A 9,437-nucleotide genomic window follows, 5' to 3' on the forward strand; every position below is an offset into this window, starting at 1 on the left:
TATATATACATATATACACACACACACACACACAGTTATGGCCACAAATATTGGCACCTCTGCATTTCTGTCAGATAATGTACCACTTCACGCAGAAAATTGTTGCAATTACAAATTTTTAGGCATTCTCATGTTTATTTGTTTTGTTTGTATTGGAATGACACAAAACAGTGGACAAAAAAAACCCCCCAAATGTGACACATTCCACAAAAAACTCCAAAAATGGACTGGACAAAATATTGGCATCCTCAACTAATATCTGGTAACACAGTCCTTGGAAAAAATTACTGACATCAATCACTTCCTTTAAAAGGAGAACTATGGGGTCAGGGCTTTTCCCCATAGTTCTCCTAAGGGTAACGCAAAGCTCAGTATACCGCGAGCTACAGCTCACGGTATACTGAGACGCCGCAGCCGGATCCCGACAAGACTGTCTGGATCCACCCAGCTGTGTGATCGACAGCTGGCTCTGCCTATCTAGGAGGCAGAGCCAGCTGTACCCGCCCCCTTCCCCTTCCGTTCCGCCAGTCAGCGCTGGAAGATCGGGCAGGGGAGGGGGAATCCCTGCAGGGAGTCGTGAGTGACAGTCATGGCTCTCTGCAGAGATAGATCGAAAAGTGAGCGAGCGACGGTATGTGTTCGCTCACTTCCCGATCTATTGAGCTGACTTGTGACAGTTTCATCAAAGCAACCCCAAAACATCAGAAAACCTCCACCATGTTTGACTGTAGGGGCTGTATTTTTTTTTTCTTTTATGCCGGAAATGGCAGACTAATGCCTTTATTATTTCTTTGTTCTTTTAAACCAGGAAGCTGATATGATGCCAGAACTACTTAATATACACAACATGAATGTGTACTCTCTTTTCATCCTTCGCTTTGTGCTCCTTTATTGTTTTTAAATTCTGCAAATTTTTATTGAGGACACATAAAATACAGTGTAAAAGTCAGAATATAAACAGTAGCATCCAAATCAGCTGTCAAGAGGTATAATATCTTCAAAGAAAACAAAAACAGCAAAATTGAATGATACGGTTAAAGAACAATAGCAGCTTCAGTCAACGATCCTGAAGCAGATAAACTGCGTGGAATCAAGCAATTGGAGGAGCTAATAACACTCCGTTGTTTAACTCAGGTAGGGGGAGAAAATAAATAAAAGGTTGCGCATCCATGTAGTGGAGGAATAGGACAAGAGCCTGCGGTCTCACGTGGTCAGACATACTAAGCTGTGTGAGTGAGCAGATAGAGAGAAGAGTGAGATGTGGAAAGCAAAAACAAAGACTCAAGTAGAAGACAAGGACAGCAAGGGGGTAATTTGTTTCTTTAAAAGGCCTCATTTCTTTTTCTGAAAACAGCAGAATGATGGGCTTTACCAAAAAGCTGTAAATTTGTTTAGTCTGTCCATAGCACATTCTACCAAAAAGATTTTGGCTTCCTCAGGTAAGTTTTGGCAAACTCCAATCTGACTTTGTTATGTTTCTGTGTCAGCAGTGGGGTCCTCTTGGGTCTCCTACCATAGCATCCCTTTTAATTCAGATGGCGACATATAGTGCGAGCTAATGAATAGATATCTTGCTGCACTCCTTACCAGATAAAAGTAACCTAATAGACAGGCGAGTGCTTGCAGTAACCGCAGATGGCATCGTGAATAAACTGAATTGTAGAAATGTCAACAGCACACCAGCATTTAGTGAAATAAGCAAAAGTCCATTTATTGAAGCAACAATGGCATTCAAAAACTAGCGCTTTCGGGGCCACACAGGGTCCCCTTCATCAGGCTCAAAATGACACCAGATAAATGAACAACATAGAATATATAGACATACCAATCACGTGCCTAGTGTGAAAACATCCTCCCACTTTACAGACATCCAATCAATAATCAAAAACCACCAAAAGAAGGATTTGAAACAGGACTTACTGACTGAAAATGTGCGGAGAAAGGGTGCGATCTGCTGTCACAGCCGTGCAGAAAAAAATCAGTCTGCTGCCAATGATACAGGACGCTCAGCTGCTGGCTGGCTACACCCATGTACACCAGCGCAGGCCCCATGTGGAAAAGCAGGGCCTTTCCTGTTGATCAGCTTTGATGGAATTGTGCACTGAAGACCCGCCCTCTGTCTTTCAGCGCATGCGTGGCACGCATCCGCTGTGTGCAATATTATATAATATTGCACACAGCGGATAAGTGGATGCAGGTGTGTGATGTAAAAATCTTAATATGTAAAGAAACGAGACCAATCTTGAGATGACATATGGGGTTTGGGATGCGGAAATAGAAGCATCAGTGTAGACTATCACAACAAAGACTAATAAAATAAATGCTGCTCATGTGCGTGACCATAATCACCTGCTGTCAAGGAAACAATTCAGAGACAAGTTGGAGGTTAAAGGAGAACTATGGGGTTAAAAAACAGCTCACCTCATAATTCTCCTTTAAGCCCCTGGGTTTTACATAATCAAGCGTATAGATCCAAAACGCCTCTCTCTGGAGGAGCTGTTTGGACCTATCGCCACCTCTAGGATGCAAGTGTACCTGCTCAATAACAGTGCCCCTCAACTCATGTATATGATGTTTTTCCAAGGCAAAATGTACATTCTCCCAAAAGGATTTTGGTTTCCTCAGGCAAGTTTTGGCAAACTCCAATCTGGCTTTATGTTTCTGTGTTAGCAGTGGGGTCTTTCTGTATCTCCTACCATAGCATCTCTTTTCATTCAGATGGCGAGCTGACACAGTTGTACCCTGTGCCTGAAGGTCAGCTGGAATTTGTCTGGAAGTTGATTGAGCATCTTTATCCAGCATTCGAATAATCATTGGTTGCAATCGTTGATCAATTGTTCTCTTTCGTCCACATCCAGGGAGATTAGCTACAGTGCCATGGGCTGAAAACTTCTTGACAATGCTGTGCACAGTGGACACAAGAACAGTAAGATCTCTGGAGATGTAGCCATCATTGGCGCCTCAACGAGTCGTTGCTTACCTTTGATACTTCCTGTACTAAAATTAGAAGGGCGCTACTGAATTATTTTTCCCTCAACGTGGACTCGGTCTCGTCCCCGGTTTCCCTTTGGGAAGCACACAAGGCCACCATGCGGGGGGAAATGATCAGCATAGCCTCCTCTATCAAGAGGGAAAGGAACAAAGGGATCCTAGCTCTCTCTCGCAAGCTGGCGGACTTGGAGGAGACCTGGAAGGCCTCTCCCACGACCTCCCTCAAAACGCAAGTAGAGGCTGCAAGGGTGGAGCTGAACTTGCTATTGAATGCCCAAGTGGAGAAGGAGTTGCACTGGAAAAAACAGCTTTTTTACGCTAGGGCCAATAAACCCGGTCCCCTGTTGGCGAAACAACTCAAAATGTTGCCCTTCCTTCGCCCAGGGGTGAAACTGCGCTCCCCTACTGGGGGAACCACCGCTAACCCTGTTAAAATTGTGGAGGCCTTTAGTACTCACATGAGTGCCCTTTATAACAAATCTCCCGTTTTTGATGTTAATAAAGCAAATGCCTTGTTTCAAGACCTTCAGTTTCCTGGTCTTCCTGTGGAGTCTCGTACTCAACTTGACTCTGACATTGAGGAAAATGAAGTTCTTGCTGCCATTTCTTCCTTGAAAGCGAATAAATTCCCGGGACCTGATGGCTTCTCAAATCTCTATTATAAAAAAATTAAAGATGTCCTAGCTCCATTCCTAACTTGCCTATTTAATGCTCTAAAGTCGCAGCACGCTCTTCATCCTTCCTCTTTGGAAGCTAACGCTGCTATGATTTCCATACCAGGAAAGGACGCAACGGAGGTTGCAAACTATCGTCCCATCTCACTACTAAACACGGACGTGAAACTCCTGACTAAAATTTTAGCCTCTAGGGCCAATAGATTCATAGGTAATCTTATTCATAGAGATCAGGTGGGTTTCACCCCTCTCGGACAAGCAGGAGATAAAGTCCGCAAGGTGGTACATTTAATTGATGTGATCCGCCGTAGATCGGCACTTGGCTTTCTCCTATCTCTCGATATTCAGAAGGCTTTCGATACAGTCTCTTGGGACTATCTTCAATATATACTATCCAGATGGCACTTTGGTCCGGCGTTCCAATCATGGGTGGCAGCACTATATAACCAACCTTCGGCCCGCATAGTTTATTCGGGATTCTCCTCCCCCCTGTTCCAGGTCACTAGAGGCACGCGACAGGGCTGCCCCGTCTCCTATTCTTTTTATCTTGGCAATAGAACCCTTAGCTATGCTCATCAGAAGCAACCCCTCCATCAGACCCGCACAGCTTAGCCCCCTTCTCCTTCATTTTTTAAAAGTATGGGATTCAGTTAAATATTCTAGTCACCTGCTCTCCCCTCACCTCCCCCTAACCACACTGATAGGGAATCCAATGTTCCCACCGGCGGTAGAGTCACCCTCAGCCTTCACCTGGTGGCATGAAAAGGGGTATACTCTGGTGTATCACTTTCTTGATGGTACCAGGACTCGTACTTGGGACAACATAGTTGCTAAATCTAGTCCCCCGCCACGGGAATTCTTTCGTTATCTCCAGCTGAGGCACTGGACTCAAACTCTCCTCCAAAATGGTATTCCAATATCCCTTTCATCAGTGTTAGAAAGTCGTTACCTGAAAGATCCCTACGCCCCGAAACGTATCTCGACACTCTATTCCCAATTGACAGCCCCTCCCACCTCACCACCCCCAACGTATGTGGCCAAATGGCATGCAGACCTGGGATCTATCAAAACTACCGAGGAATGGAGTCTAATATGGAGGTCTATCTCTAAATGCTCCCTTAATATCCTGTCCCAAGAATCAGCATATAAGGTCCTCCTGAGATGGTATCTGGTCCCCGCCAGAATAGCCCACACCTTCCCATCCTACCATAAAAATTGCTTCCGGGGATGCTCTTCAGAAGGTAATGTCATGCATATATGGTGGGCCTGCCCATCAGCCATTCGATTCTGGTCGAAGGTCTGTAGATTCATCTCCTTCTTATTTAGCACAACAGTCCGCAGAGACCCTTGGCAAGCTCTAATGCATCTGAAAATTCCGCAACTAAGGCGGCATCAGCAGAAATTAGCAGATTTTGCTTTCCTGGCGGCGAAACAGACAATTGCCCATTCATGGAAGAAGCAGATGATACCTTTTGGAGAGTTCAAACAACGCATGCAGGGCTTCTTTATCAATGAACAGCTGTCTAGTGTATTATCTGACTCCCACGCCAAATTTCGGAAGGTATGGTTGCCGTGGGTGGAACTCGCGCTTCCAGACCTGAACCCTGATATTCTCTAGCTCACATGAGACCGTTGGCACCTATGATTCTCGATATGGATCTCGAGGCAGTCGTTCTCCCGTACCTCCCTCTCCCCCTCTTCTGGTTTCTTTTCTATCTTTTGACCCTTTCTCCGTGTTATTCTACTGACTATCAGGGCTATAATTGCGGAATCCCAAAATGGGTACGCAAGATTTTCACAGATGAGCCTAGCATAGCCACAAGTCGATTCATCGGACTGAGATGAGTCGTAGGTAAAGTCAGTTTTATGTATTGTTAATACGCATACCGGAATGTTGTCCGGTCCCGTGAGTTTCAATTTGACTAAGTGAATATCCATACTTAGTATGTTACATGAATACCTATATTGTATGCCCTCTTTGGGGTTTTCTGTATTTACTATATGCACTTCTATGCAAAAATTCAAAATAAAAACATTTTTTGAAAAAAAAAAAAAAAAGATCTCTGGAGATGGTCTTGTAAACTTGAGCTTGTCCATGTTTTTCCACAAAAACTTGGAATGCAATTATTTCTTGCAATTTGGAGAAGGTGCCAATAATTTTGTCCAGTCCATTTTTGAAGTTTTGCATGGAATGTGTCAGATTTGGCTTTTTTTTTTCTCAACTTTTTTGTGTCATACCAATACAAACAAAATAAATAAACATGAGAATGCCTAAATATTTCTAATTGCAATCAATTTTCCATGCAAAGTGGTGTATTATCCGACAAATGCAGGGGTGCCAATATTTTTGCCCATGAATATATATATACACACAGAATGTGTATGTATGTATACACCGAGTGGCCAGTTTATTATGACCACCTGACGTTTGTAGGCAAATTAGCTATAATTTTGCGCTGAAGTTGCTAGGCCAGACCATTATAAATAGGGAAGCAGGTTGTTTACTACAACCATAGAAGTGATTTTTTTCGGAAGATATGGGTAAACAACGAGATTTAACAGCCTTTGAAAGTGGGATGATTGTTGGCGCGAGCCATGGAGTGAGTATCAGCAAAACAGCAGAATTCGTTACATTTTCAAGAGGGGCACATTGTTAAAGGAGAACTATAGGGTCAGTGTTTTTCCCCATAATTCTCCTTAGGGTAACGGGAGGACACAAACTAGCGTCCTCCCGTTACCCTAAGCTTAGTATACCGCGAGCTACAGCTCGCGGTATACTGAGACGCCGGAGCTGGAGCGGATCCCGACCTGGACGTCGGGATCCGCCCAGCTGCGTGAGTGACAGCTGGCTCTGCCTATCTAGAGGCAGAGCCAGCTGTACCCGCCCCCTCCCCGTCCGTTCCGCCAGTCAGTGCTGGAGGATCGGAGCAGGGAGAGGGGAATCCAGCCCCTCCCCGTCACTGCAGAGAGCAAATGACAGGATCGAGAGGTGAGCGAACCCGGTATGTGTTCGCTCACCTCCCGATCTACTGAGCCGACCTGTGACAGTCTCATTGTCACAGGTCGGCTAGAACTATGAGGGGAGTGGAAACCACTCATCTCATAGTTCTCCTTTAAAGTGTTTAAAGACTGGACTGTCAGCCGAAAATCTGGGTCTGAACGTGCAAATTTTGCCCGTCAGCGACTAGTGAATGTTAGGGCAGAACTGAGAGTGGCAAGACTGGTACAAGACAACAGAAGGGCAAAAGTGCAGTGTCAGATTCCTCGCATTACCTTTCAATATCTCGTGGAGTCACGAGCGGCCCAACGAAGTCATCTCGTGGAGTTATCTCAAGGCCCAACGAAGTACTGATGGGGTGGTTATAATAATCTGGTGTGTGTGTGTGGTGTGTGTGTGTGTGTGTGTGTGTCTTGAAAAATTTGATCAGCATGACTGGACTATAGCCTTGCAATTTATGTTAAAACATTTTTGGGGACAGATAGAGCTTTCTTTTGGAGGTATGTAATCACCACGGGGGGGTTAATTTTAGTAAAACATAAAAGTCGGGGTAACGTCGGGTAAATAGACACCAAACATGTCAAGCCTTAAAATTGCGTGCACCCCCGCAAAAATAATGCCCATAGGCGACGATTAAAATGCTTTTACTGCTCATCAGTTTAGTGTTATCAGTGATTAATGGCTCTAACATTTTTGTGCTCACTCCGACGTTTGCGGCGATATGCAACATGTGCGGCACAATCATCGTTTTCGCAGGTAGGTGCACCCGACGCATATCTGCGCGTGTATGTGGAGGGCGGGGACTTTAAAAAAAAAAAATCTCTTTTTTAATGCTTCTTTAATTTTTGTATTACTTTTTTTTTTTTAAACACACAACTTTATTGCTATTACATAGGGGGCTAAGAAGCCCCCTATGTGATAGCCAATTTACATTATGGAGACATCAGGGGTCTCCAAGACCCCTAATGTCACCTAAGGACCCCCAGAGAAGCTGATGAAGCAGAGATCTGCTTCATCAGCTTCTGTAGCTGGAGAGTGACACTGAATGCCGGAAGTGATGTAATGTACATCACTTCCTGCATTCGGGGAGTGAGAGGAGATCAAAGGGAGTTCGTATACTAAACTCCCTTTGATCTCCTGTCACAGAGCCGTGCCGTTCCCGGCCGCATTTATTATGCATACAGTTAATGCATAAAATCTCTACGTTTAGTACTAAAAACTGTTTCGTTTCTTAATAGTTAGGTATTTATAAAATGCTGTGTATGAATGTCTTTCCTGTTCACCACTTGCAGGTGGAGGGACCAAAGAAAACCAAAACATTTTGTGAAAGCCTATTTAAAAATATACACTGAATTACGAAATTTTGTGTACATTTGTGAAATGAGAATAGCAAAATATCAAATTGCAAACACACCAAAATGATTCAGGTGAGGCACACTAAGTCCTCTCTCCTAGAAATGCAGAAGCAGGGGGGGAAAAAAAATATATATTGATGGAAAAACCTTGTCATTCAGTATATTCAAGTAGGCAGCTGACCTCATTTTTTGGTCACATTGCATTTCTGAACCTAGACCTGACCACCTGAAGCACCCTCAGATAATAACACTGCCCCCACAGGCTTGTACAGTAGGCACTAGGCATGATGGGTGCTTCACTTCATCTGCCTCTCTTCTTACCCTGATGCACCCATCACTCTGGAACAGGGTAAATCTGCACTCATCAGACCACATGATCCATTTCCATTGCTCCAAAGTCAAATCTTTATGCTCTCTAGCACAGTGAAGCATTTTTTTCCGGCTTAGCCTAACTTATGAGTGGTTTTCTTAAAGGAGAACTATGAGGAGTGATTTTCACTCAACCTCATAGTTCGACGTGTGACAATGAAACTGTAGACCCATCGGCTCAATAGATCGGGAAGTGAGCGAACACATACCGTTGCTCGATCGCTCACTTCTTGATCATGTCCCTGCAGAGAGCCTGTGAGTGTCCCCTCCCCTGTCCGATCCTCCAGAGTTGACTGGCGGAACGGATGGGGGAGGGGGCAGGTACAGCTGGCTCTGCCTCTAGATAGGCAGAGCTAGCTGTCACTCACGCAGCTGGGTGGATCTCGACAGTACTGTCGGGATCCGTCCCGGCTGCGGCGGTCTCAGTATAACGCAAGCTGCAGCTCGCGATATAATGAGCTTTGGGTCACGGGAGGACGCTAGTTTATGTCCTCCCGTGACCCTTAGGAGAACTATGGGGAAAAACACTGACCCCATAGTTCTCCTTTAAGGCTACAAAGCTGTTTAGTTCCAATCTCTTCAGTTCTCTTGGCACTGTGTGTAGAAATGCTTTTTTAATTTTCACTTTTAACCTCTTGCCGTCCGCCCGTAGTAAAAAAACGGAAGGACGGCACTGCTACATCTGCGGGTTGCCGTCTCCAGACGGCAATTTTTTTCTGCTTGCGCGCGCCCCCTAGTGGGCACGCACGGGCAGAAAAGACCCGACGATTAAACACACCCGTTACCGGGTGTTTCACATATAGGCGATCAGCGGGTCCATAGCCCGCTGATCGCCTATATGTGCTCGTTCGCGGCACCCCCCTCATCCGCTGCCCCATCTTGGATCCCGGGACCGGCTCCGAGGGCGTCAGGAGGAGGAGGACGGGAGATCAGCTCCTTGCTGATCCCCGTCCGGGCTGTGAATGCAGAAGTGATGTGTGTTACATCACTTCCGCATTCACCTGTCAGTCATCTGGAGAGAGAAGAAGCTGATAAAGCAGATCTCTGCTT

At 45.2% G+C, this 9,437-nt stretch overlaps 1 protein-coding gene across 1 annotated transcript in view; it reads right to left on the reverse strand.

Annotated features, from left to right (window-relative positions):
* LOC108795092 overlaps positions 1-9,437 on the reverse strand; it is a 183,799-nt gene that overhangs the window by 130,079 nt on the left and 44,283 nt on the right. The window contains exon 2 of the mRNA XM_018566279.1: positions 4,744-4,751. The gene's annotated coding sequence lies outside the window, so the exon portion shown is untranslated. The remainder of the gene's footprint in view (positions 1-4,743; positions 4,752-9,437) is intronic.

The sequence above is a fragment of the Nanorana parkeri genome, unplaced genomic scaffold (genome assembly GCF_000935625.1).
Source record: "Nanorana parkeri isolate BGI_ZX_2015 unplaced genomic scaffold, ASM93562v1 scaffold931, whole genome shotgun sequence".
Lineage (NCBI taxonomy): Eukaryota > Metazoa > Chordata > Amphibia > Anura > Dicroglossidae > Nanorana > Nanorana parkeri.